General features: G+C 42.7%; 1 protein-coding gene and 1 long non-coding RNA gene across 5 annotated transcripts in view; one reads left to right on the plus strand and one right to left on the minus strand.

The window, feature by feature from the left end:
- Positions 1-27,034, minus strand: part of C16H1orf105 (chromosome 16 C1orf105 homolog) — an 82,196-nt gene that overhangs the window by 37,994 nt on the left and 17,168 nt on the right. The window lies entirely within an intron of this gene.
- LOC147356691 (uncharacterized) lies at positions 595-25,966 on the plus strand. Its single transcript, XR_015143477.1, has 5 exons — positions 595-918; positions 1,458-1,492; positions 2,058-2,132; positions 2,372-2,517; positions 2,603-25,966. It is a non-coding gene; the product is annotated as an uncharacterized LOC147356691 (long non-coding RNA).

The raw sequence follows: 27,034 nt of genomic DNA on the forward strand, positions 1-27,034 counted from the left end.
GCCAGAAGGAGAAGGGGGCAACACATGATGAAATGGTTGGATGGCAACACCAACTCAGTGGTCATGAGTTTGAGCAAACTCCGGGAGATGGTGAAGGACAGTGATAGCGACAGTGAAGCCTGGCATCCTGTAGTCCTGAGGGCCATGAAGAGTCAGACACGACTTACAGACTGAACAACAAATTCTGAGATACAAAGACTCATCACTTGGTTCTAACCCAGTTCTCTCTCACCTCCCATTGGCTCCCCAGGCCATTGAACCTCCTCTCTGTCCTGACACCTGGCCCTGTCTTTGGATCAGCAAATGCCTGTTCAACCGGTGGGATGTCACCTCCCTTCGACGGTTCCTTGACTCCCTGTCCCAGCCTCGTCCCTCACCAAGGCTGGACTAGGTGCCCGCCCTCAGTGCCTTCTCAGCTCCAGTTCTTAGCTCAATTTTGCACTGTGGCTCGCTGACTTTTCTGCCTCCCCCCTCAACATGAAGGCACAAGAATCTCATTCATCCTTGGTCTCCCAGAGCCAAGCAGAACACCAGGCTGGTAGACGGTAATCACTGAATATTTACAGAGTGTGCTTCATGCATGCCCACCCTCTCCTCGCCGGGCTCGGTGTCGGAAGGCCTGCTTCCTAAACGCAAAGAGAACATAAAGGCAGGAAACACACTGAGTCATTTGGCTTGGTTAGTAGTAAACGCTCAGGTGAAAACATGTTTGACGTGCTCCAGCTTACATCAGGGGTAAATTGATTGAGTTGGCCAAACAAGAGGTGCCTGCCAGCGTGTGAACTGGTCCAGAGTAGACATGAATGAGAGGTGTGCCTGAGCTGAGACACAACAACACAGGCTTAAACAGAAGGACTCGCTGTCCATTTGACGACTTTCTAGATATCTTGTTCCTCCTGTGGTTACACCTCTGATAAGGTAAGCAGGGGCCCAGAAGACCAGCTCTCCGGAGAGGCTTTACCATGCTGATGGGGGCCAGGAGTGCCACAGATGGGCTGAACAAGGCATTGTCAACTTGCCATCTTGTGGGGGGGTGTGCTATTCTGGCCTGAATCTGAACCTTAAAGATATCCCTCTGGCAGACAAATCTCTCTGTGACTGCTTCTCAAACCTCATAATTACAGTCTTTCTCTTTTCCTCCAGTCAGTTGGTCCCCAATACATACCCGTGGCCATAAGGGAAACCAAGTTGGAAAGGTGTTTGGATAGGCTGTGGGGGGTGGGTACCTCTCGGGCAACTGGACAGACACCTCTAAGGCTATTTCCTAATAGATCAGTAGGGTTGTTCTTCTGTAGGAGAGGGGGAATGAGGACACTGTTCAGTTCTGGGAAGGCACATGGTCTGTGTGTGGCCGGGGGGCACCAGCTACAGGGGGACACCATGGGCTGAGCGCTGCCCCTGGGGACTGTTCCTGGTCAGGTCTAATTGGTCTTCTATTCCTACTTCACTACGTACAGCCTTCTTGGATGAATACATGCTCCTGGAGGTCAAGGTACGTATCCCGGTGCTTCCTTCGTATTTTAGCACAGATTAGGGACTCAGGGTGGAGGAGGATGAGAGGCAAAACTTGTTGACATGATAATAAAAATTAAGAAAGGCATTGGATACAAAGCTCTAAGCCTATCCACTGTCTTTCCAGTCCAAGAACATGCCCTTAAAATCAGACCCCTGATATTATTAACTTTATAAACGTCTGGATGAAAGTCTGTGCAAGTCTCCTGTGATAGTGAACAGTGTGTTCTCCTGCCCCTAAATGCTTTACAATCTATTACAGAAGCTTATGAAACTTCTCCGAGGCTGCTAGGAAGTGTCCATTGTCGCAGAGAGCCTCTCCTTCCATCCCCGCAGAGAGCCTCTCCTTCCATCCCCGCAGGCTGTAAGGTTAAGGCCAGAGCTGCCTCTTTATTTTGGAGGAAAATTTGGCTCTACCCATCCTCACCCTTCAGTGAGCAGTGGAGGCAAAATTCAACAAGACCACACATCCCTGGACCAGTTTCTTTTTCTCCCCCCCTCCCCCGCCCCCATAAATACTAAAATTAGCTTTTCTTTACCTCCAGTCCTCCTAGATGAGAGACCTGATGTAGCAACATGGGTGACCTTTCTGTCCTTCGAGAAGGAATGACTAAAACAAGGTAGAATGATGGTTTGATCTTTTTTTTTAAAGCTAAAGAGGGGTGGGCTGGTTCTCTACCACTTACTATGAGGAATGGGGAGGCAAGTAGAAGCCAAACAAAACTGATTTCAACTCAGCAAGAGAAACAGCTGTCTACCCATTCCAGCCACCTGAAATGAAACAATCTCCTTTGTGGGGTAATGGGTTTCCTCATGCTGAAGGCATTTTCAAAACATCTAGTTAACTTTTTTTGAATAGGCAATCAATGCAACAAGATGAAATTTAAAAGAAACAAAAATACGAGATGTTTGTCCTCATCCACACTCCTGTTTCTCAGATATTCCTTTTTCTTCTGAAGAGGCAAACTCCATCATCTGGTGTTTAATCAAAGGCCAGACCTCTCGGTGAGTAACACTGTATAAATGAACCATGGTTCCTGGCACTAGGCAAGATGACCTCTGATGACCTTCCATCTCTTGGATTTTGCAGCTCATAATTCTTAAGGTTCTTCAGAAAATTGAATTGGATTTTGTAAAATACAAATTCACTGCTCAAGGACAGCGCTGAAGACTTGTGACTTGACAGCAGGACTACTGGATGGGCTCGGAGCGGCCCTATAGCCACAGTACGTGAGAAAAGAACTATCTGAGGGAAACAGAACATAGTGTGTGCTCAGTTGCTCGGTTGCGTCCGAATTTTGGCGACTCTATGGACTGTACCCTACCAGGCTCCTCTGCCCATGGTATTCTCCAGGCAAGAATACTGGAGTGGGATGACATTCCAACCTCCAGGGGATCTTCCTGACCCAGGGATCGAACCCAAGTCTCTTACGTCTCCAGTGGGTTCTTTAATGGGTTCTTTAGTGGGTGCTAGTGGATTCTTTACCACTAGCATCACCTGGGAAGTCCCAGTAGAATGAGGCTCAGTACAACTGCTCAGTCATGTCTGACTCTTTGTGACCCCATGGACTGCAGCCCACCAGGCTTCCCTGTCTATCATCAACTCCTGGAGGTAATTCAGACTCATGTGCATCAAGTCGGTGATACCATCCAACCATCTGATCCTCTGTTGTCACCTTCTCCTCCCACCTTCAACCTTTCCCAGCATCAGGGTTTTTTCCAGTAAGTCAGTTCTTTGCATCAAGTGGCCAAAGTATTGGAGTTTCAGCTTCAGCATCAGTCCTTCCAATGAATATTCAGGACTGATTTCCTTTAGGATACCAGTTTCATCTCCTTGCAGTCCAAGGCACTGTCAAGAGTCTTCTCCAACACCACAGTTCAAAAGCATCAGTTCTTCAGTGCTCAGCTTTCTTTATAGTCCAACTCTCACATCCATACATGACTACTGGAAAAACCATAGCTTTGACTAGACAGACCTTTGTTGGGAAAGTAATGCCTCTGCTTTTTAATATGCTATCTAGGTTTGTCATAGCTTTTCTTTCAAGGAGCCAGTGTCTTTTAATTTCATAGCTGCAGTCACCATCTGCAGTGATTTTGGAGCCCCCCAAAATAAAGTCTCTCACTGTTTCCATTGTTTCCTCATCTATTTGCCATGAAGTGATGGGACCAGATGCCATGATCTTTGTTTTCTGAATGTTGAGCTTTAAGCCAGCTTGTTCACTCTCCTCTTTCACTTTCATCAAGAGGCTCTTTAGTTCCTCTTCACTTTCTGCCATAAGAGTGGTGCCATCTGCATATCTGAAGTTATTGATATTTCTCCTGGCAATCTTGATTACAGTTTGTGCTTCTTCCAGCCTGGCATTTCACATGATGTACTCTGCATATAAGTTAAATGAGCAGGGTGACAATGTACAGCCTTGATGTACTCCTTTCCTGATTTGGAACCAGTCTGTTTTTCCATGTCCAGTTCTAACTGTTGCTTCTTGACCTGCATACAGATTCCTCAGGAGGCAGGTCAGGTTGTCTGGTATTCCCATCTCTTGAAGAATTTCCCAAAGTTTGTTGTGATCCAACCGTCAAAGGTTTTGGCGTAGTCAATAAAGCTAAAGTAGGTGTTTTTCTGGAACTCTCTTGCTTTTTTGATGATCCATCAGATTTTGGGGATTTGATCTCTGGTTCTCTGACTTTTCTAAATCCAGCTTAAACATCTGAAAGTTCACGGTTCACATACTGTTGAAGCCTGGCTTGGAGAATTTTGAGTGTTACTTTGCTAGCATGTGAGATGAATGCAATTGTGTGGTAGTTTGAACATTCTTTGGCATTGCCTTTCTTTTGGATTGGATGAAAACTGATCTTTTCTAGTCCTGTGGCCACTGCTGAGTTTTCCAGATTTGCTGGCCTATTGAGTGCAGCACTTTTACAGCATCATCTTTTAGGATCTGAAATAACTCAACTGGAATTCCATCATCTTCACTAGATTTGTTCATAGTGACACTTCCTAAGGCCCTCTTGACTTCGCATTCCAGGAAGTCTGGCTCTAGGTAAGTGATCACACCATTGTGGTTATCTGGGTCATGAAGATCCTTTTTTTTTTTTTTTTTTTTTTTTACAGTTCTGTGTATTCTTGCCACCTCTTCCTAATATCTTCTGCTTCTGTTAGCTCCATATCTTTTCTGTCCTTTAGTGTGCCCATCTTTGCATGAAATGTTCCCTTGGTATCTCTAATTTTCTTGAAGAGATCTCTAGTCTTTCCCATTCTATTGTTTTCCTCTATTTCTTTGCATTGATCACTGAGGAAGGCTTTCTTATCTCTCCTTGCTATTCTTTGGAACTCTGCATTCAAATGGGTATATCTTTCCTTTTCTCTTTTGCCTTTCGCTTCTCTTCTTTTCTCAGCTACTTGGGAAAAGGACCACTTCCCAGGTCCTCAGACCACCATTTTGCCTTTTTGCATTTCTTTTTCTCGGGGATGGTCTTGATCCCTGCTTCCTGAACAATGTCACAAACCTCTGTGCATAGTTCTTCAGGCACTCTGTCTATGAGAGCTAATCCCTTGAATGTATTTCTCACTTTCACTGTATAATCATAAAGGATATGATTTAGATCATACTTGAATGGTCTAGTGGTTTTCCCTACTTACTTCAATTTAAGTCTGAATTTTGAAATTAGGAGTTTATGATCTGAGCTGCAGTCAGCTCCTGGTCTTGTTTTTGCTGACTGTATAGAGCTTCTCCATCTTTGGCTGCAAAGAACATAATCAAGCTGATTTCAATATTGACCATCTGGTGATGTCCATGTGTAGAGTCTTCTCTTGTGTTGTTGGAAGATGGTGTTTGCTATGACCAGTGCGTTCTCTTGGCAAAACTCTCTTAGCCTTTGCCCTGCTTCTTTTTGTACTCCAAGGCCAAATTTGCCCGTTACTCCAGGTATCTCTTGACTTCCTACTTTTGCATTCCAGCCCCCTATAATGAAAAGGACATCCTTTTTGGGTGTTAGTCCTAGAAAGTCTTGTATATCTTCATAGAGCCATTCAACTTCAGCTTCTTCAGCATTACTGGTTGGGGCATAGACTTGGATTACTGTGATAGTAAATGGTTTGCCTTGGAAACGAACGGAGATCATTCTGTCATTTTTGAGATTGCATCCAAGTACTGCATTTCAGACTCTTTTGTTGACCATGATGGCTACTCCATTTCTTCTAAGGGATTCTTGCCCACAGTAGTAGATATAATGGTCATCTGAGTTAAATTCACCCATTCCAGTCCATTTTAGTTTGCTGATTTCTAAAATGTTGATGTTCACTCTTGCCATCTCCTGTCTGACCACTTCCAATTTACCTTGATTCATGGACCTAACATTCCAGGTTCCTATGCAATATTTTTCTTTACAGTGTTGGACTTTACTTCCATCCCCAGTCACGTCCACAGCTGGGTGTTGTTTTTGCTTTGGCTCCATCTCTTCCTTATTTCTGGAGTTATTTCTCCACTGTTCTCCAGTAACATATTGGGCACCTACTGACCTGGGGAGTTCATCTTTCAGTGTCCTATCTTTTTGCCTTTTCATACTGTTCATGGAGTTCTCAAGGCAAGAATACTGAAGTGGTTTGCCATTCCCTTTTCCAGTGGACCACGTTCTGTGGAATGTAGATTCCTCTGCAAAGCTCACAGGAACCTTTTTGCTAAATGTAGGCCCCTCTGCCCACCATTTTGGAATTGAAGATTTGCAGGGTGGTGGAGAGGAGGCCAAGAATTAGAGGAAGAGGTTTGGGGAGGAGGGCAGAGATTGGCTTCATATAGAGTAGAATGCAATGGTCATGGTGCCATCAGGAAATGCGGGGAGTCCTAACACTGCTGACCCTGGCAGTGACCTCTCCTGCCCAATGGAAAACCCCAAGTAGTCCTCTTGGCCTTTATTCCTGACCTCTCGTGTTTTCTCCAGATATGTCAGATGCCTGTAAAGTCTACTGTCAGCATATCTAGAAAGCACAGTTTGGATATTCTAGAGGGTAGCACATGACTACATACATGGAATCTCTTTTTATGCATCTTGAAAAATTCAGAGACACTTTGGACCTGGAAGGTAAGCTCCAAACCCTGATCCTGACAGATGAGTCCAGTCACAGTTTCAAGGGCATCCAGACCTGTCAAGTCCAGGCAGCATCTGCCCTATTTCAGGAGCTTGGCTGTTTCCCCAGAATAAATGGAGGGAAGTGAAAAGAGGTAGGGCTTTCCAGCAGGACTCCAGACTGATCGTTAATTACAAGAGGTACAAGAGGCCGTCTGGAGTATCCCTGGTTCAGTTTCTTAGAGGGGAAACAATAAAACCATTTCAATCCCAACGTTGTCATTTTAAAAGGCCAAGAAATCAGTATTTATCAAATGTAAACTTTTAAAAAGACATATGTTTTCTAGACCTGCCTTTGTGTCAGCAGTAACAAAGCATGTGGCAAGCAAAATCAAAAAGTCATTAAGGATTTTCCTATCCAAGACAAATTTGCAGAACATGTCAAGGGACAGATTATTCCAGGGTTCTATGCTTGAAGGTAGGTTTGGCATTGGTTTCACAAGCATCTCTTTACATTAAGCATTTCTCAAGACTTCACTCAGGGACCTTGGCCATAGGACCCTTGGGAGATAAGGGTGGGTGGGGGCTGGAATATGGACCTTTTCCAAGGCACTTGGGTCAGTGCTGTGCTGTGGAAACTTCACTTCTACTGATGACAATGACCACAACAAGGACAAAAGTAATGCTAACAAGAGCTGACATATTCAAGTGTCTACCACCAAGATATCTGCTGGGAATTTGGCACCTATGTCCTGATTTTTGTCTCACAACACTCATAAAATAGGGGTGTGTAGTGACCTGGTTTTGCAGAGGAGGAAGCTGAAGCTAAGAGGTCAAACCACTTTCCCAAGGCCATACTGCCAGCAAGCAAAGGGGCCAAGGCACAAATCCAGACCATCTGACCTCAGATTCTGTGTTATCTCTTACACCAAACTGAGTGGAACTGACCCAAACATGTAGGGTAATTCCAAAGAATGATCTTGGGAAAGTATGAAGAAAACAATAGCACAGGAAATGTCAGGAAGACCAGGCATAGGACCAAGGGACTAGCAAAAAGTATTGGATTCACCAAAAATTTCATTCAGCTTTTTCCATAACATCTCACAGTAAAACCCAAACAAAATTTTTGGCCAATCCAATAGACTGTGGTGAGTGATGTAGAACTAACTCTGCGAACAGAAGAACAGGCTGAAGCCTGTCTTTTACATGATGTCTATTTGTGTGGTAGGGTTGGTGTGTGCAGTGAAAGAGCCGTGCTGACCTGGCTCTCACCGTCCCCCCTCCACTCAAGGCCACCACCTCCCTGACAGGGCAGGACTTGGGGAGGAGGGACGTGTGCTTCACGTGGGACCTGGTCCCAGGTACGTTCCTGTGATCCATAACCAGAGCCCCTCCTGACCTGTCCAGAGCGTCCAGTGGACAGGATGAACTGGCTGAAAGAAGTCATGCTGGCTACATACACGTGTCCCTAAGAAACACCTGTCACCAAGCACTCCCCCTAAGCACTCAGGAGCAGGAAACCCTATTAATACAGCAGCGTGACAAATGGAGAAACTCTGAACGAAAACCCTGTGAATGATGGAAATGGTGGGAGAATGGAAATCATGATCTATTTATCTTGATGAAGAATGCTTACTGCCAATCACACACAAAAAAGTATTCTTGGTTTTGATAAAAGTATTCAAGTAATTAGAACTAGCCCTCTCTGGGGACTTCCCTGGTGGTCCAGTGGCTAAGACTCTGTGCTCCCAATGCAGGCAGTCCAGGTGTGATCCCTGGTTGGGGAACTAGATCCCACGTGTTGCAACTAAGAACTCGTGCAGCCAAATAAATATATACATATATACGCGTGGGTACGTGCATGCCAAGCTGTTTCAGTTGTATCTGACTCTCTGTGACCCCATGGACTGAAGCCCACCAGGCCCCTCAGTTCACAAAATTCTCCAGGCAAAAATACTGGAGTGAGTTGCCATGATCACCTCCAGGGGATCTTCCTGACCCAGGGATCAAATTCATGTCTCTTACGTCTCCTGCATTGGCAGCTGAGTTCTCCACCAGCTGTGCCACATGGGAAGCCCCACCCTCCCACCTCCACAAACACACACACATCAAAGAAAATAACCCTCTTTGGTTTAATCTCCACATTACAAAGATAGCTTACATTGGTAACTGTGATTGAACACATTTAGACCTGGATTACTGTTTTTTAATTGTTCACATAAAATTCAACCCTATTAAAGAGGGTTGTGAATTCTGAGCGGTTTTTTCTTTTTTGTTTAGAGGAAGAGGCATGCAGAATGCAGAGGAGAGTTTAATACTCACTTCTTCAATTTTGCATAGTAGGCTAGAGATGGAGAAGTATTCTGGTCCTTGGCAGTTCCTCCAGGACACTACTGATGTGCTTTTCTACGTGGGAGACCTCAGCATACTACAGAATTTCTGTTCCTAAGACACCTCCAGCTTTATCTAGAATCCCCTTTCCCTCTGAGGGCTAAATGTATTGAAAACACTCACCCCTGCTCTGCTTTGTGAACACAGAGATCCAAGAATGTACTGCTACAAGCACAGGTCTGCTGGACTTGACTCCTGCCAGTCACAAGACCCAGCTGATAAACTTCTGGAACCTTTGTGAGCTGGTTGGGAGGAGACAACAGAGACAACAGAGGATGAGATGGTTGGATGGCATCACCGACTCAATGGACATGAGTTTGAGTAAACTCCAGGAGTTGGTGATGGACAGGGAGGCCTGGCATGCTGCAGACCATGGGGTCGCGAAGTGTCAGACACAACTGAGTGACTGAGCTGACTGACTGACTGTTACACCATTGGCAACTTGCCAGTGGCCTGACTGCCAGTATTTACACCACAGAAAGTGGCAAATGCTACAAATCAGGTTTTTTTCCTTTGAGAACTAAAAATAAGAGACCACAATTCCTTAACCAAACATGCTATGCATTCACAACTTTGTTTTTTTTCCAGCAAGATTTGCTGAGCATCAGCTAATTGATCTTCCCTGGTGGCTCAGATGGTAAAGAATCTGCCTACAACATGGGAGACCTGGATTTGATCCCTGGGTTGGGAAGATCCCCAGGAGAAGGGAAAGGCTACTCACTCTAGTAATCTGGTCTAGAGAATTCCATGGACAGAGGAACCTGGCTGGCTAAAGTCCGTGGGGTTGCAAAGAGTTGGACATGACTTAGCGAATTCCACTTTCACTTTTCATAGTAGAATAAGAGTTATAAAGATAGGTAATATACAATCTCTGGACCAGAAGAGACTTCATTAACTTTGACAAGCTCTCTGATCATTTGTCTGTCTATTGTAGAGACAGGTGAAAATCTTTGGGTCTATTCACACTTGAGACTGAAATATTCTGAAGTCTATTCTACTTTCCAGGATCAAACATCCTGAGAAAGAGATTTCAGAAACTTGTAACCAATTCATCTAAAAATCAAATGTCTACTAAATGGCAGAAAAATCAAGCCCCTAATTCTTTAGAAACCTTTTTCTTCCTCTTTCTCTTCTCCTAATGCTTACACTGGATCCTTGGGGCTTTTTTCATGCCAAAAACACCCAAAGATAGTAGGGTAATTCCCTTGGATAACTTGGGTATTTTCTTTTGCTAATGCTTTCCAGATTGCTGGGAACAGGTTCATAGGATTCCATAAATTCTATTTACCATTTATTTTTAAATCTCGTTCAAACATATAATGTTCTCATTAGCTTGCCTCTCTGCTCTGGTTTTTATTCCATAGCTCTGTGTCCAGAATTTAAATGCCGAAGGAAAAAAGAGACTGACTTGCATTATATGACCCTTTGTTGTTGTCTAGTCGCTAAGTCGTGTTTGACTCTTTGCGACCCCATGGACTGCAGCACACTAGGCTTCAGTATCTCCCTGATAGCACAGCTGGCAAAAAATCTGCCTGCAGTGCAGGAGACCCTGGTTTGATTCCTGGGTTGGGAAGATCCCTTGGAGAAGGTATAGACTACACACACCAGTATTACTGCCTGGAGAATCCCCATGGGCAGAGGAGCCTGATGGGCTACAGCCCATGGGGTTGCAAAGAATCGGACATGACTGAGAGAATTTGCTCAAACTCATGACCTCAAACTTATATGGCCCTGGTACTTCCTAGTTCTGCCACTTATCTGCTGAATGACCTTGAGCTATCATGTTTCTAATCAATATGCAACAGAATGTTTCCACCCACAGGAATATCTAAAGGATTAACTGTGGCCCTCTAGTATTCTTAGAAAAGGGACAAGCAATTGGTTACTATTTATCCAGTGCTGGCTAGTCCACAAGACAGGCTCTGCATTGTCTAGATGATGGAAAGCCTGGATTCCTTACCTCTAAGAACCATAATCAGCTTAGAAGGACTTGACACCCTAACTGCTTGCATTTTGCATTGAGGATCAAGACTTGGTGTTGTGCTTGCTCACAGGAAATAAAGCAGGATCAGGTAACCGTCAAAGACCTGAGTTATCAGAGAACGTCACTCCTGGTATTCTCTTCAGAGGAACTTGAGAACAGAAGTTAATAAAGAAGCAAATCCTAGGCCTGCACAGATGAGGGTGTACAAGTGAGTTGAGAGGTGAAGGAATTACAGATTTTCACTAATTATTTCTCTTTATTGCGGGCTTCTGTTCTTTACCTTTGCTGATTTTTCTAGACTATTTCATTTGTAACCCCCCTCTGTTCTTAATGGAGAAAGCAATGGCACCTCACTCCAGTACTCTTGCCTGGAAAATCCCATGGACAGAGGAGCCTGGCAGGCTGCAGTCCATGGGGTCGCTGAGAGTCAGACATGACTGAGTGACTTCACTTTCACTTTTCACTTTCATGCACTGGAGAAGGAAATGGCAACCCACTCCAGTGTTCTTGCCTGGAGAATCCCAGGGACGGGGGAGCCTGGTGGGCTGCCGTCTATGGGGTCTCACAGAGTCGGACACGACTGAAGTGACTTAGCAGTAGCAGTCTGTTCTGAAAATAGTAAGCATTTTTTGGAACACCTCCTCTGTGATACATGCTGAGAATACACTGGATAACAAGATGCCATTTATTTTCACAAAGGAGCACGTGAGAGAGAAAGAGAAGATGTGAGCAGAGTATGTTAGAGGATGCGATCAGTAGAACAAGGGACTAGAAAAGCTTGTGTTTTGGTGGGGGGGGGGTCCCCAAATCAAGCTGTGTTAGGGGGAGCTTCCCGGAAGAGGAGACATCTGGGCTAGTTTAAGGACACATAGATATTAGCCAGAAAAGTGGTAGGGAAGGGATGTTTTGAGCAGAAGAAAAAGAACATGTATAAAGAACACAAGGCCCTTCAAGGGTTCGAAGTAAAGCTAGAGCTTAGGATTTCATCAGGGAAGAGAGGCCAGGAATGCGTAAGTGGGGGCAGCCCTGGAATAAACCTCAGGCCATGCTAAAGAACTTTCAGTTCATCCAGGGGGAAAGAACAAGCTACTGGAATATTAAGTAGTATTTTAGGCAGGAAAATAGCCTTATTAAAATTGTGGCTTCGAAAGCAAATTTTTTTTTGGGGGGGGTGCTATGTCATGCAGCACTTTGGATCTTACTTCCCTGACCAGGGATGGAATCTATGCCCCCTGTATTGGAAGAAAGCACAGAGTCTTAACCACTAGACTGCCAGGGAAGTCCCAGGAAACTTTTAAAAACATTCTAATAGTAAGATTTACTGATATTTACTGAGCACTTGTTATGTGCCAGGCGTATTTTGAGCACTTTTCTTGACATAATGCATTTTGGTCTCACAACACTCTTGCCCAAAGTCACAGGGCAGCAGGAAGGTGCAGTGTCAGGACACAAACCCTGAACAGGCTGCCAGCCGCACCCTTGCTCTTGGCCACTAAGATATAAATGTGTCTGAGGTTGTCCTTCATTTACAAATGTCAATTCTCATTGCTTATCTTTGCCTTGTTGTTCTTCAGTTTTAAGCTAATTTACTTCAGTAATTCTCATGTACAAATAAGAGATGGAAACTCCAGATGTCAATTATATAAGGTCTGCTGCTGCTGCTGCTAAGTCGCTTCAGTCGTGTCCGACTCTGTGCGACCCCATAGACGGCAGCCCACCAGGCTCCCCCATCCCTGGGATTCTCCAGGCAAGAACACTGGAGTGGGTTGCCATTTCTTTCTCCAATGCATGAAAGTGAAAAGTGAAAGTGAAGTCGCTCTGTCGTGCCCAACTCTTAGTGACCCCATGGACTGCAGCCTTCCAGGCTCCTCCATCCATGGGATTTTCCAGGCAAGAGTACTGGAGTGGGGTGCCATTGCCTTCTCCATATAAGGTCTAAGGGGTTTACAAATTGAAAGCAAAGAGAATTCCCCACTGACTAGACTCTGTTTCTCCCTTTCTGTGGTGGTTTCACGATCTCTCAGTGAAGATAACTCTGGAAGTCCTGTCACTGATTTCGATCCTGAGTTTTGCTGGGAATCCAGAGGAATTCCCATCCTCAGCTCCGTTTCTGTGTATCAGAATGAGTTGCTCCTGCTTTAGAGGGCTGTGAGAGACAAAACTAATTTCCTCTATTTCATTGGGAACCAGTTTTGGGGAATCAAATTCCTAGTTAACATGGAGCATAATTAAGAAAAATGAATCAGAGTTAAATGAGGGATAATTGAAAATTTTTAAAAGGATATTTTTCATTTGTAGAGAGCAAGTTTGTTGCTCTCAGGAAGCCCCAGACTGTGCAAAGCTCCTGAGATACGCTTGCAAATATCACACATTACTTTTAAGTAGTCAATCAATCAAAACTTACTGAGTGCCTGCTCTGTGCCAGGTACCATGCTGCCGAGATACCCGGAAATGTTTAAGTCATGGTTTCTTGCTTCAAGCCGAAAGGAAGAACTCAGTCGGTCACTGAAATTCTTACAGTATGGATGTTTATCATCCTTATCTGCCTAAACATTTTCATCTCCTTCATGGCAAGTTTTTTTTTAACTTTTTATCTTGTATTGGGGTATAGCCAATTAACAAACAATGTTGTGATAGTATCAGGTTCTCCTGGGACTCTTGCCACATGCGTCTCTTCACTTGCAGGAAATCTTCAGACACTTCTTCCCCTGAAAGGATCCAGTTCTGCACGGTCCCTCTAGTTCAGGGAAAGGAGAGACGGTTCCTGACAGGGGCTGACTGGCTGAGCTAGTTGCCACCAAGGCATTACTTCCTCCTACTTTCCCATTTGACTAACAAACGACTGGGGTGCTGTGCCCTGTGCTGTTCTTCTTCTTCTTTTTTAATTGAAGGATAATTGTTTACAGTGTTGTGTTGGTGTCTGGCATACATCAAAACATGAACCAGCCATAGATATACATATGTCCCCTTGCTCTTGAACCTTCCTCCCAACCCCCACCCCATCCCCCCCCGCAATCCCACCCCTCTGGGTTCTTACCAGCCTATTTGGGAATTACTGGGCTGCAGACATTGTTTAAAGGGAAAAGTGAAGAATTTTTATTTCAAGTCACTTGGGAAAGAATACGATTACTCTAAGCATTGAAGTTCCCTGGTGGCTTAGACAGTGAAGAATCTGCCTGCAACGTGGGAGACCCAGGTTTGATCCCTGGGTAGGGAAGATCTCCTGGAGAAGGAAATGGCAACCCACTCTAGTATGCTTGCCTGGAGAATCCCATGGACAGAGGACCCTGGTGGGCTACAGTCTGTGGGGTTGCAGAGTCGGACACAACTGAGCGGCTTACACATACACACACAAGCATTGAAAGCAGAAATATCTCTAAAAAAAGGTCAGCTCTATGGAGAAAAGCCCATAGAGTGAAAAGCCCAACTATGTAACCAGAAGCCAACTCCATCCCTTCCCCAAACATACAGAGTCCTCCTCAGAAAGGTGTGAATTCTAAGGGCCTAAATGCAATGCTTGAAGCTCAGTTGTCATGGAAACAAAACTAGGACATAAATAGCTCATTCAGTCTCATACCATCTTTCTTACCAGGCACTGCTGGGGGTGGGGGGGGGGGCAGTACGGCGCAGACACAACCACAGAGTGGAAAGGACAGCAGTCTGTGATCAGAGATTCATATATCAGAAGGCTTCGCCCTCTCAATATTTTCCAGGAAACCCTAGCTTTCTCCTTCCTCGATGGAAGAAGACACGGAGAGCTACGAGGAAGTGAGGTTTGGAGTTAATTTTATATTAACTCCATTAACAACATTCTTCTTTTCCTGTTTTCTCCCTTTCTCTACATCTACTGTACTTGATCAGCTCATCCCCAAGAGGGTCATAGTGATCTCTCTTCTCAGATTCCAAAGAGTTGACAAACCAGTTCCTTAACAATCACCTCTGCCTCCACAGTCATCACTAGCTCCGAGGGACAGTCAACCTTCTGAACTGGGGAAACGACTTACGAAAAAAAGTGGAGGCGTTCTCAGAGAGATGCCAAACTCAGCTGCTCCCATACACAGCACCTCGTTCAGACTTCCCAGGGATGTTACTGCCAGCATTTTTGTGTAGTTCGGTAGCGGATGACACATTGGTTTTACAGGTATAAGGGCTTAATCATCTTTGACCAGTTTCCAACCGTGCCAGACCATAATGAGTGTATATGGTATTGCCTGCTAAGCCCCGCCCCCTTCCTTTGAAAACTGTCTCTCCCCACCACTTTATCTTTTTGGACTTATTTCATCCCATTGCAATGGTCATAATTGATTGCTTGATTTGATAGGGTGCGTTTCCAAGTTGGGCTAGGTGCCTTCTTTTCGATTTTTTAGCTTGGAACTACAGTGGCCAAAAAGCTATATGGCATTAATCTTAGAAGATACTTCTTATCAGTCTTCAGGCTTTCCACCATGTGGAAACAGGCAGTCTGTAGCAGGGAAAGGAAAAAGATAACTCCAGAAATAAGGGAAAAGGTAGAGAGAGAATCCCCACCAAGTTAGGTCCCTGGGTCCAGCAGTTCCTGGGGTCTGCTATATCCCTGCCTTTTTTGTGGCTTAGTTGCTCTGGGAGAAAAGCCAGGATCCTTCAAGCACATTTTCTTTCTTTTTTTTAATTGTATGAACTGAGTTTCTGTCACTTGCAGCCAAAGGATTCTGGCTCTTATCTGGCATGTAGAACGTATTTGTAAATGTCAGCTGAACGACAAATGAGTAGTTTCTCAGTGTCCAAATTAAGAATTATCATGAGGATGGAAGATGTTTGGAAAGGCCACTTGGTTTTCCCTCATTCTGGGGGCAAATCCACAGGCATCCAGTCAAGGAGAAAGTGCTCTTTTTTTAAAGCCCTCCTGGAAGAAGATTTTATAACTTCCCTAGGTTACTTAACAAAGGAAATGAGAGGAACATGGACGACCATGACAACTTGAATTTCTCCTTCTTAAAAGTCTCCTGCCTTCATGATTTTCCATTTCTTAGTCTAAAAATGTTATTTTAAATCTTCAAATCTTTCATCTCTTTCAATTTTCATATCACATGAAATCTATTTGCATTTTCCAATTTTTTTTATTATTAAGATTATATGTTGCTCGCTGACTACTTTTCTTGAAAATTACAGCAGCTCATCATTAAGGAGTATACGATACATGTTCTTTTATCCAGCAAAGATTTACTGAGAGCCTTGTACACGGCAGGCACTAAGACCAGTGATACAGAAACATTACAGCTAGTTCCTGAGAGAAAATGAACCACTTAAAACCTGCTCTAAACCTGACATGGAATTTGATCTGTCTGAAATGGAAATAATTACAGCTCCTGTCATTTTCTTCATTGATTCATTCACTGTTCAGTCATTCAACAAATATTTTTAGGTTTCTATTTTAGAGGTATTGTTCTGGCTCTGGGTTTATGGAGTTGGTTGAACCAGGCCTCTGCTTTCTGGTGGGAGAAGACAGAAAAAAAGCAAGTTTTATCAATTAACTAATCATTTTAGACAGTATTGGATAGTGATAATTGCTGTGATTTTAAAAACCAGAATAAAGGATTAAATGTTCTGGATTGTAGGCAGGCTATTATAGATGAGATAATCAATAAGGTTTTCTCTGGAAAGGTGACATTTAAATAGAGTTTATGCAAAAAGTTGAGTCATGCAAAAATCTGATCTGTTAGCAGTGCTGCCAGATGGCCTGAGGAAATAGTCTCTGGATATTCCTTCTGGTAAAAAAAAAAAAAAAAATTAAAAAGCCCAGATTTTTACCCTTCTGACCTAGTTCCTGTTTCACAATAGTTTTTACGGTTCCTTTCCTGATAGCTCAGTTGGTAAAGAATCCACCTGCAATGCAGGAAACCCCGGTTCGATCCCTAGATCGGGAAGATACCCTGGTGAAGGGATAGGCTACCCACTTCAGTATTCTTGGGCTTCCCTGGTGGCTCAGCTGTTAAAGAATCTGCCTGCAATGCAGGAGACCTGGGTTCGACCCCTGGGTTGGGAAGATCCCCTGGAGAAGGGAATGGCAACCTACTCCAGTATTCTGGCCTGGAGAATTCCATGGACTGTATAGTCCATGGGGTCACAAAGAGTTGGACACAACTGAGCAACTTTCACTTTCAAAACCTTAACCAGCATCTGTAATTTCCAGATAAGGAGCCCAGAATTAGTCTCCAGTGAGGGTCTGTCAACATTACATCTCATGGCTTCAGCAGCTTATATTCATACCTTTAGATGCCAGCATGATAATAAAACCTACCGTGTAGCTTTCCCTCATTTCAGGAAGAGCCTAAGTTGCCAGACACAGACAAGCTCTGATCTTTCAGAGAAAAAGAGTGGCTTTGGGAAGCACTAAATGAGCACCCAGTGCCATGGTTAAGAAACCTTGGTTTCTCCATCTATAATTCTGGAGTGGTTGCAATAGATAAAATATTACCTTCATAATTTAAACTCATAGGAAAGAAACTATAGTCCAGATCCTTACACAAAGAAGTCTCCCAGATGTCCAGTGTCCTTTGGTTGCATTAGAATGTACTGACTATTACTAGAGTTGGTGGAGCTATCACATGAGCATTGAGAACCTTGATTATGAGGATTTACTTTTGCTTCTGAAACCATGTAATTCACACACCTGATCTCAGGACTTAATGAAGCTCAGGTTCTTGATGTCTCATCGCAGAAAGAATTCAGTGAGAGACAAAGAGATAGGTAAGAAGTGGATTTATTTAGAGAGAAACACACTTCACAGACAGAATGTGGGCCAGCTCAAAAGGCAAGAACAGCACCAGGGTAAGGGGTTGTCAGTTTTTATCAGGGTGGGTAATTTCATAGGGTAATGAGTGGGAGGAGTATTCCAGCTATGGGCTTCATAAACATACATGCAATGAATGAATAGGTGATGGGTCACTCTTGGCACTGCCAGGGGTATTCTCAGGGCTCGGGCATGAGTTTGCAGCACTGAGGAGGACCAGTTACCAGACCCAAAGCAGACAGTCTAAGGTCCAGAGGCACTAGAGGTGGGTTAGGGAGGAGGGGAGCTGATGTGTGAGGCGGCTCTGAAAGCAGGCAGAGAGCAGGATGCTGGAGGACGGCCCTGAGCTGGGGGAGCAGGTGCCATTCCTTTCTCTTTGTAGTCCTGGGCTTCTGGTGTAGGCATGCTGAGGACTGGGAGCAGAGCCCACCTGGAGTGTGCCCAGAGGATTCAGATAACACTAAGAGGTACGTTTTAAAAAAAGGCTAGCAATGAGATTCCTAACCATAACAATATTTTACAAAATTTCTTGTCTTAAAAGCAAATCACGGAGGGTTTCCCTAGTATCGCAGTGGCAAAGAATCTGCCTGCCTAGGCAGGAGACACGGGTTTGATCCCTGATCCAGGAAGATCCCACATGCTGTAGAGCAACTGAGACCGTGCACCAGAACTATTGAGCCTGTGCTCTAGAGCCCGTGAGCCACAACTACTGAGCCCATGTGTTGCAACTCCTGAAGCCCGTGTGCCCTAGAGTCTGTGCTCCACAGCAAGAGAAACCACTGCAGTGAGAAGCCTGGACACCACCACTAGAATAGCCTCCTCTTGCCATTAGAGAAAAAGCCCTCACAGCAATGAACATCCAACACAGCCAAAAATAAATAACTTTTTTCTTTTTTAAAAAAAGCAACTCACAGAAACAAAGCAGTGGAATGTTTAGGTGCTCATGGGCTTGGCTCCAAATATGCTTCAGACTCTCCCACATTAAAGAGACCTTCTCTTCATACCCTCCGCTCATCCTCATACCAAACTCCTTTCTTTAACTCACTGCAATGCAGTTTAACAACTAATACATGAACTAAAGTTATCCCCAACATCTTATTATGGACTCTGGTGACCTTTTCATTCCTTTCCTGCTTGACTTCCCTATGACATTCAGAACTATTGATAATCTTCTATGCCCTAAAACTAGGAAACTCCCTCTGCCCTCCCCCTCCCCTCCTGGCATCCTGCGCAGACTTTTATCAGAGCAATTCTAACATTTCATTGTGATTATCTGTCAACCTACCTCTATTGCCCAATTAGATCACAAACTTCCCAGGAGCAGAAAACAATGGTATTCATTCTTGGATCTATAGCACCCAACACAATACCTGTTGCTTAGTAAGTTTTCACACAGAATGTTCACTGAATTAAAGTAAAGCAAATGACACAGGTCAATGGAACAGAGAGCCCAGAAAAAAAGTCCACGCATGCACAGTCAATTGATTTACAACAAAGGAACCAAGAATATACAATGGCAACAGGACAGTCTCTTTGAGAAATGGTATTGAGAAAATGGGTAGCCACATGCAAAAGAACGAAACTGGATCACAATCTTACACCATAACAAACATTAACTCAACATGGACTAAAGACTTGAACGTAAGGCTTTTAGGCCTTTAGGCCTTTATGGTTTTAACCATAAAATTCCCAGAAGAAAACACAGGCAATGAGCTCCTTGACACCAGTCTGGGTGATGATTTTTTGCATCTGACATCCACCAAAAGCAAAAGTAACAAAAGTAAAAATAAACAAGTGGGACTAAATCAAACTAAAAAGCTTCTGCACAGCAAAAGAAACCATCAACAGAATGAAAAGGCAACCTACTGAATGGAAGGAAATAATTGCAAATAATATATTAGGTAAAGATCCAATATCCAAAATACTTTTTAAAAAGCTCATACAACTCAATAGAAAAAAAACCGCAAACAATCCAATTAAAAATTTTTTAATTAAATTTAAAAATTTAAAAATCTTCATCTGAAAAGACATGTTTCCATGCAGATGGCTAACAGGTATATGAAAAGATGCTCAACATCATTAATTATCAGGGAAATGCAAATTGAAACCACAATAAAATATCGCCTGACACCTGTCAGAATGGCTATTGTCAAAAAAACAAGAGGGCTTCCCTGATGGCTAAGTGGTAAAGAATCCACCTGCCAATAAAGGGAGATGCAGGCTCAATCCCTGGTCCGGGAGGATCCCGCATGCCACACAGCAACCACGCCCATGCACCACAACCACTGAGCCGGGAGTCAAAACTACTGAACCCACGTGCCCTAGAGCCTGCGCTCCGAAACAAGGGAAGCTGCTGCAGTGAGCAGCCTGAGTACTGCAACTGGACAGTAGCCCCCACTTGCTGCAACTAGAGAAAAGACGGCACAGCAGCGAAGATCCAGCACAATAAATAAATAAAAATTTAAAAATAAGCAAGAGGTAACAAATGCTTGCAAAGATGTGGACAAAAGGGTACTCCTGTACACTGTTAGTAGAAATGGCGTTTCCTTAAAAAACTGAAAATAGAACTACTCTACGATCCAGCAATTCCACTTCTGGGTATTTATTGGAAGAAAATAAAAACACTAACTTGAAAAGATATCTGCACAGCCATGTTCATTGCAGCATTATTTATATAGCCGAGATATGGAAACAACCTAAATGTCCACCAATAGATGAGTGGATAAAGAAGTCACACACACACACACACACACACACAATGGAACATTATTCAGCCACAAAAAGAACAAAACCTTGCCATTTGCAACAACATAAATGGACCACAAGGGAATTATGCTAAGTGTAATAAATCAAAAACACAAACCATATGATTTCTTTTTTTTAATGTGAAATCTGAAACAAAACAAAACCGAAGCTCACAGATACAGAGAACAGATTGATGGTTATAAGAGGCAAGGGGTGATGGGGAGTAGAAGAAATGGATGATTATTTTTTTTACCTTAAATAAATTGGATTCAAAAAAATTTAAATGACCATACCTATGAACTGGTTACAAACTCATTCACTTGTGTTATCTTCATAAACAGTAATGGCTGCTAGCACCAACAAGATCCAAAAGAAACGTTTTAGATCAATGGAAAAATTTCTCCTGCCCTTTGTCCATCTCTATAAGCCCAGAACCCTCACTTCTTTTCTTCTTCCATTTCTTCATCCCTTCCTCTCTTTTTCCTTTTTCTTTAAATCTAAGGGGGAAAACTCCCATTTTATTTTATGTAAAATTCTTTAAGCAGTAAAGTCTTAGTAATATAAAATGCTCAAAATGGTACACATTTACTTTCACGAGTATTTATATTTTATGATAATGTATATATTATTTTTTCTTTTTATTTTGTATTGGAGTATAGCTGATTAACAATGATGTGATACTGCCAGGTTCAACCATACATATACACGTATCCATTCTCCTCCAAACTCCTCTTCCCTCCAGGCTGCCGCATAGTACTGAGCAGCGTTCCCTGAGCTATACAGTAGGTCCTTGTTTGTTATCCATTTTAAATTTAGCAGTGTGGACATGTCTATCTCAAACTCCCTAACTACCGTTACCCTGCAACTGGTGACCGTGAGTTCGTTCTCTAGGTCTATGAGTCTCTTTCTGCTTTATAAGTTCATTTGTATCATTTCTTTTTAGATTCTGCATATAAGGAATGTCATATGATACTTCTACCCTGACTTACTTCACTCAGGATGAAAATCTCTAGGTTCATCCCTGCTGCTGAAAATGGCATTTAATTTACATACTATTACACTTAAATAATCTAGGAATAGTCCTGGTGAATCTTCATTTCAGAATGGAACCCAAAGACTGAAGAGTGACCCCAACTCTTCTCTGTCACCAAAGATCATCTGGTCCCCCCAAAACTCATGGGACAGCCCATATCTAGCTACCAGATTCTCAAACCTTGGGAATAAGATTTTAAAACACAATATTCCACTGAGTGAATAAAATTATCTTTCTTTCCTGAGTAAGAAAAAATATTTTTACATTTCTTATAATTGAATGGTCCCTGATGAAATAGAAGTTTCTTTTCTTTTGTTTGGTTCTCAGCCAAGTCAGAGAATACAAGGTAGAACTTCACAAAGGGCTTCAAAAAATAGCATTGTCGATTCCCACTGGATCCTAGACCTAAAGGTTTAATTATAATAACAAGACTTTAAAGATCAAGCTTGAATATTAATAAGATTATTTTGCCACACATATTTCTTTACTTCTGCCTTGTAATGGATATGAGAAGAAACTACTGCTACACCAAAAAGTAGATACAATAAAAAATAATAAATAAGTAATTAAAGCAAACCAAACAAATGGAAAAAAGTCCTAGGCTAACTTATTGCCTGTGTGGGCAACAAAGCCTATCCCCAGAACTGGACTCTCTATTTCTCTTCTACTTTTCGAGAGTTTCTCAATACTGAAACTGATGCCCTCTTTTTTAGCTAACATAAAAACTTCACAACTCCCTTGAAAGTCACTAATATGCAAAAGAGAATAGTTTTGAGCTAGAGTCTAGTTTCTGTACATCCTCACCAGCTAAAATGACTTTGTTCATACTTGCTTTCATTATGTTCTATTTTAACACAACAAGAATATTTTAAATGTGTATGTATGCAAAATATTAAAATATTGCACGCACTTTCTTACTCCTCCCCCATAGATCATGATATGCTCTTATGGGAATCCTTTGGGCTTCTTCTAGTTTTGCTCTGGCCAGACTCCCTTCCATGGGCAGCCCTTTGAACCTGGTTCTGTGACGGGGCTTTCCTACAGACAATCAGACTTCCAAGATGATGAACTCCTGCCCTTGGTATTTACAAGTGAGCCCTTCCTCCTTCATACATCCTCCTCCACTTCCCTGGTCACTGCTGCTCTCCTCCACTTTGGGCTCTGACTGCAGACCAGAACACCTAGGCTGACTGCTGGAAGATTCATCCTCTGACCTTGCCACACTCTTGGGTCTAGTCTACCTTCTACCATTCCCCTTCCTAGCCTTGTCTATCCTGGTAGGCAAGTTTCATGCCAGAGCTCAGCTTCTTATGGCCCCACCCTGGCTTCCCGTTCCAAAGACATCACCCATGCTAATGACCCTGAACATCTAACAGGTTGAGAGAACAGAGGCCTGTGCCTCGAGCAAGCATGTGGCATTCCTCAGCCAGGTAAACCCAAGATGGGGCTCGGCATGGCTTGGTTTGCAGCCGGTTTCATCCCTCAGAAGGTAGAGAATTCCACTGAGGAACTGCTACTTTGGACTTAACTCTAACAAGGTTGAGGTGATTGACTGCTAGGAAATCTTAGGTATATTGTGTTGAACGAGAAGTGGGCACCATTTGCAGCAACATGGATGGAACTAGATTATCGTATTAAATGAAGTATGTCAGGCAAAGACAAATATATCATTCATATGTGGAATCTAAAACAATGATAGAAATTAACTTATTTTCGAAACAGAAACAGATTTATAGACATAGAAAACAAACCTATGGTTACCAGAGGGAAGGTAGGGGAGGGGATAAATTAGGAGTATGGGATTAAGATACACACTACATCACAAAGGTGACCAACAAGGTCCTCCTACCCAGCACAGTAATAACCTATAATGGAAAAGAATTGGAAAAGTGTACATGTAACTGAATCACTTTGCTGGACACCTGAAACTAACCAAGTAGTGTGAATCAAATATACATCAATGTAAATAAACAAGTAAATAATAAGACTAAGGAGAACATGGTCATTTCATCAAATATTTCAAGAGTTTTATGCAAGAGACCAGTCCCATGCAGGCAGTGCCATAAAAAAAAAGCAGCAAATGCACTTGTTACAACAGAATGAGTAGTTCTGCAGAGGTGCCCAGGCAAGGACTGTGTTTCTTAAGTGGACAGCACTGAGTGGAACATTACCTCTCCTGTTTAATGGAAGGAGAACACTGGTGAACTTGAATGTAAAGAGAGAGGAAAAGTAAGTGACAAGTGCTTTGAAAACCTTAAAATGCTCCATAAGCATGAGACATCAGTTACTATTTGCCAGAACTAGCATTTCAGTAGCAAAACTTCCAAAGGCCAGAGATAAAATTTATCTTTGACCTGGTTGTTTGCCTGAACTTTGTGGTATTCAAGGACTCTGTGTCTTGTTTGTCAGGAAGACAATTAATTATGTTGATAGGTTTATTAACACTTTTGCAGAGTTTTTTGCTGTTGTTCATTTCCTCTTATTTTGTTTTTGAGTCAATGAAACCATTCCTGTGGTTTAAAATTCAAAGAGTAAAGAAAAATGAAAACTCTTCTTTTGCTAATGTCTTTTCTTTTCTTTTTTTTTTTTTTTGCTAATGTCTTTTCTCTAGCCATTCAGTTCCACTCCTGAGCCAACTAATGGGAACCAGTATCTCTCTTGCTGTTTAGACACATCTTGTTCTTCACACAATTTTCTCCATGTGAGAATCTGAGTTGTAAGGGTTTCCTGACTGTAGCCATATGACATCCCATAGTATGGTCGCTGAGACACAGGACTGAGCAGAGGCCAATCCCAAGAAGTTTAGGAACAAGTCTTCCTCAAAACTGCAAACATTTGTCAATGCCTAATTTTACTATTCTGCACTCCACTGGCCAGGCAGTTAGTTAAATGTCTTGCCAAAGACTGCAAAGAATGCAAGATAACATCCTTTGTGGGTGGATATGGCTATCTCTCTTCTGACCAACTTTCCTGACACAGTCACACAATTGCATCTTTGTTCCTACCCAGCGAGCTGGACGGTTGGTGCTAGGAGAGCACTATTGCTGCAATCACCAGGGTTCAGTTAGAGAGTAACTCACACTTGTTTCCATACTGGCCTGTGCACATGCTCTTTGTTTGTGTATATGTTTGTTATTTATCCAATTGAAATGATAAGTCACTCAAAGGCAGGGTCCTAGTACCTAAACCTTTCATATCCTCAGAGCCCCCAATATTAGGATCTCACCTCCTGTTTTTTTCATTCTGCTTAGCAATTGAGAAATGAACTTTTCTTCCTTCTTAGTATCGCTAGAATGTGAGTAGTTCCCATGGCGATATGGTGGGAGCGTGAGACATTGTTCTCATCCTCATGAAGTGACACATTTTTCTAGAGAGACAAGAATTACAAATATGAAACAGGGGCAGTGCTTACTAAGGTGCTAAATTGAGGTGGGTTTGAGGGGGACATGGCTGAAACAGGATTGACTGTCCTCGGTTTCTCTAGAGATTAAGTTTTTCTATTTCTAGACATTCTAATTTAATCTTGATTCTTAAGACTGTAGTTCATAGATTGACTAACAGAAACAAGTCTGTGCTTCCTCCTCTTCTGGGAAATTTTCTGTATTCTATTGGGCATGGTCGTCCTCATCCTCAGACTCTCCCAACCTAGGAACTACACCCATGCAGGATACTCCAACAGGGCTTCCTTAGAGGAGACAAGGCCATTCTGCCAAACCCTGTTTCACATCTACTCTTTGGAGTTACATGATTCTTGGGCATTTTTAGGAAGATGGGCAGCTCCAGTGTTAATATCGCAGGGCCCAGGAGCCAACAGGCCCCTGACTGGCCTCCCATTAACTTTGACAGTCAGGGGCCAGGAAGAAGACGAGTGACCCTGCGGAGGGTACAAGACAGTAAAGGCCTGTGGGATTTCCCAAGGTTAAACTGGGGAATGGAGACGACAATGGCTTTGGGTTACATACTTGATTTTTTGTACAGATTCTCCTAAATATAGCATTTCTCTCCAATTCTGGCAGTAAGGCAACAACTATGCTGATTGATTGGTTTTTAAGTTCCCTGTTGGGGTGAAAGAAGATAAAAGAGTAGCAGTAAGTCTGACTCATGTTTGTGGATTTTTATTATAACAAGAGTCATTTATTTTTAAAACAGAAAAATCAGGCTTTAGCCTTGAAACAAACAAATCTAGCCAAGATTATCCATGTTAAAAAATTAATCCAAACAGTACATGACTTTGAATCAGGAATAACATTATGACTAGATTTTTACCATAAAGAAATTATCCTGGTCAATTTATGAGAGGTTTGTGGATGAAGCTTAGGAACATGCAGTAGATAAAAGAATAACTGACAAGTCCAAATTATTACCTCCAAGGATTCAATTAGGTAAGGAAGAGATTGCACCAAAGAAGATGGTAGACTCAACCATTTAACCCCTATGGTACAAAGAGAAGCATGTTTAAGATAATTTCTTATAAACATTATCACCAGTAGAAAAAAAACAGGCAATACCCATATAGATCTATTTGTGAGTTTAAATTGAAATCATTGCATTGGGTAGGTTGTATGGAGAAGAAGTCAAGGGTTGGACTTCCCAATCTAGGACAATCTGCCCTCAGTGCCATTATAGGATATAGTTGCAGGAGTAAAGTGTGAAGGAAACTCACCAGCTGGCTAATTGTTCAACAAAGCTGCTGATGGGACATCACCAGTGGGCTCAGGCCACCTTGGGTCAAGGCTTGGACCTCAGATTCTGAGAAATGATTTCATCGTAACCAAAAGCACATAAGCTAACAAGCATTCATATAGAAAAATGAGAGTTCAAAGGGAACTTGAGTTCTTATGCCAACTGGTCAACCCATCCTCTTCTTACCAGGACACTATTTGAGAAACCAAGTTAAGGTTGGTAAACAGATGATGTGAGGAAAGAGAGTTAAAAGATGTTCAAATAGAGGTAAAGGATGTTCAAAAAGTTAGTATCTCCAAACTTCGCAAACCTTCTCTTCTCTTTGAAACTTTGTTGCCTTCTCTCTAATCTCTCCCAAGGGACCAGACTTCTCAGGTAGATAAGTGAAAGCACCTTAGCATTCCTTTTCCCGGAAGGCTGAAGATGCAAGGGTACATACACCCTGTACATTACTAGTTCTCAAAGCATGGTCTTGGGACCCTTGGAGTCTCTGAAATCCTTTTTTGGGATTTCTTTGAGGTCAAAATTGTTTTCATAATGACACTGAGATGTTACTTGCCTTTCTTTTCTTGTCTCCTAGAAGTACAGCGGAGTTTTCCAGAGGCTGCCTGACATGTGACAATGTTATCACTCTGACAGAAATTGGAAGGTCTACTTGTGTACTGTTGTGATTTGAAATTTCTCCATCTTAACTTAGAACACAGTAACGGTCAATGAATATAACCCACTCAACATTTGGGAGTGCAAAATGTTCCTAAGATCAAAAATTGTAAGAACCACAACATAGACCATGATTGTCAGTCACCATGCTAGAACGCTAACAAAATACCACCATGTTATTCTTTTCAATGAG

This window comes from Bos grunniens, chromosome 16, assembly GCF_055505025.1.
Source record: "Bos grunniens cultivar Pamir isolate PY7600 chromosome 16, Bosgru_T2T1.0, whole genome shotgun sequence".
Classification (NCBI taxonomy): domain Eukaryota; kingdom Metazoa; phylum Chordata; class Mammalia; order Artiodactyla; family Bovidae; genus Bos; species Bos grunniens.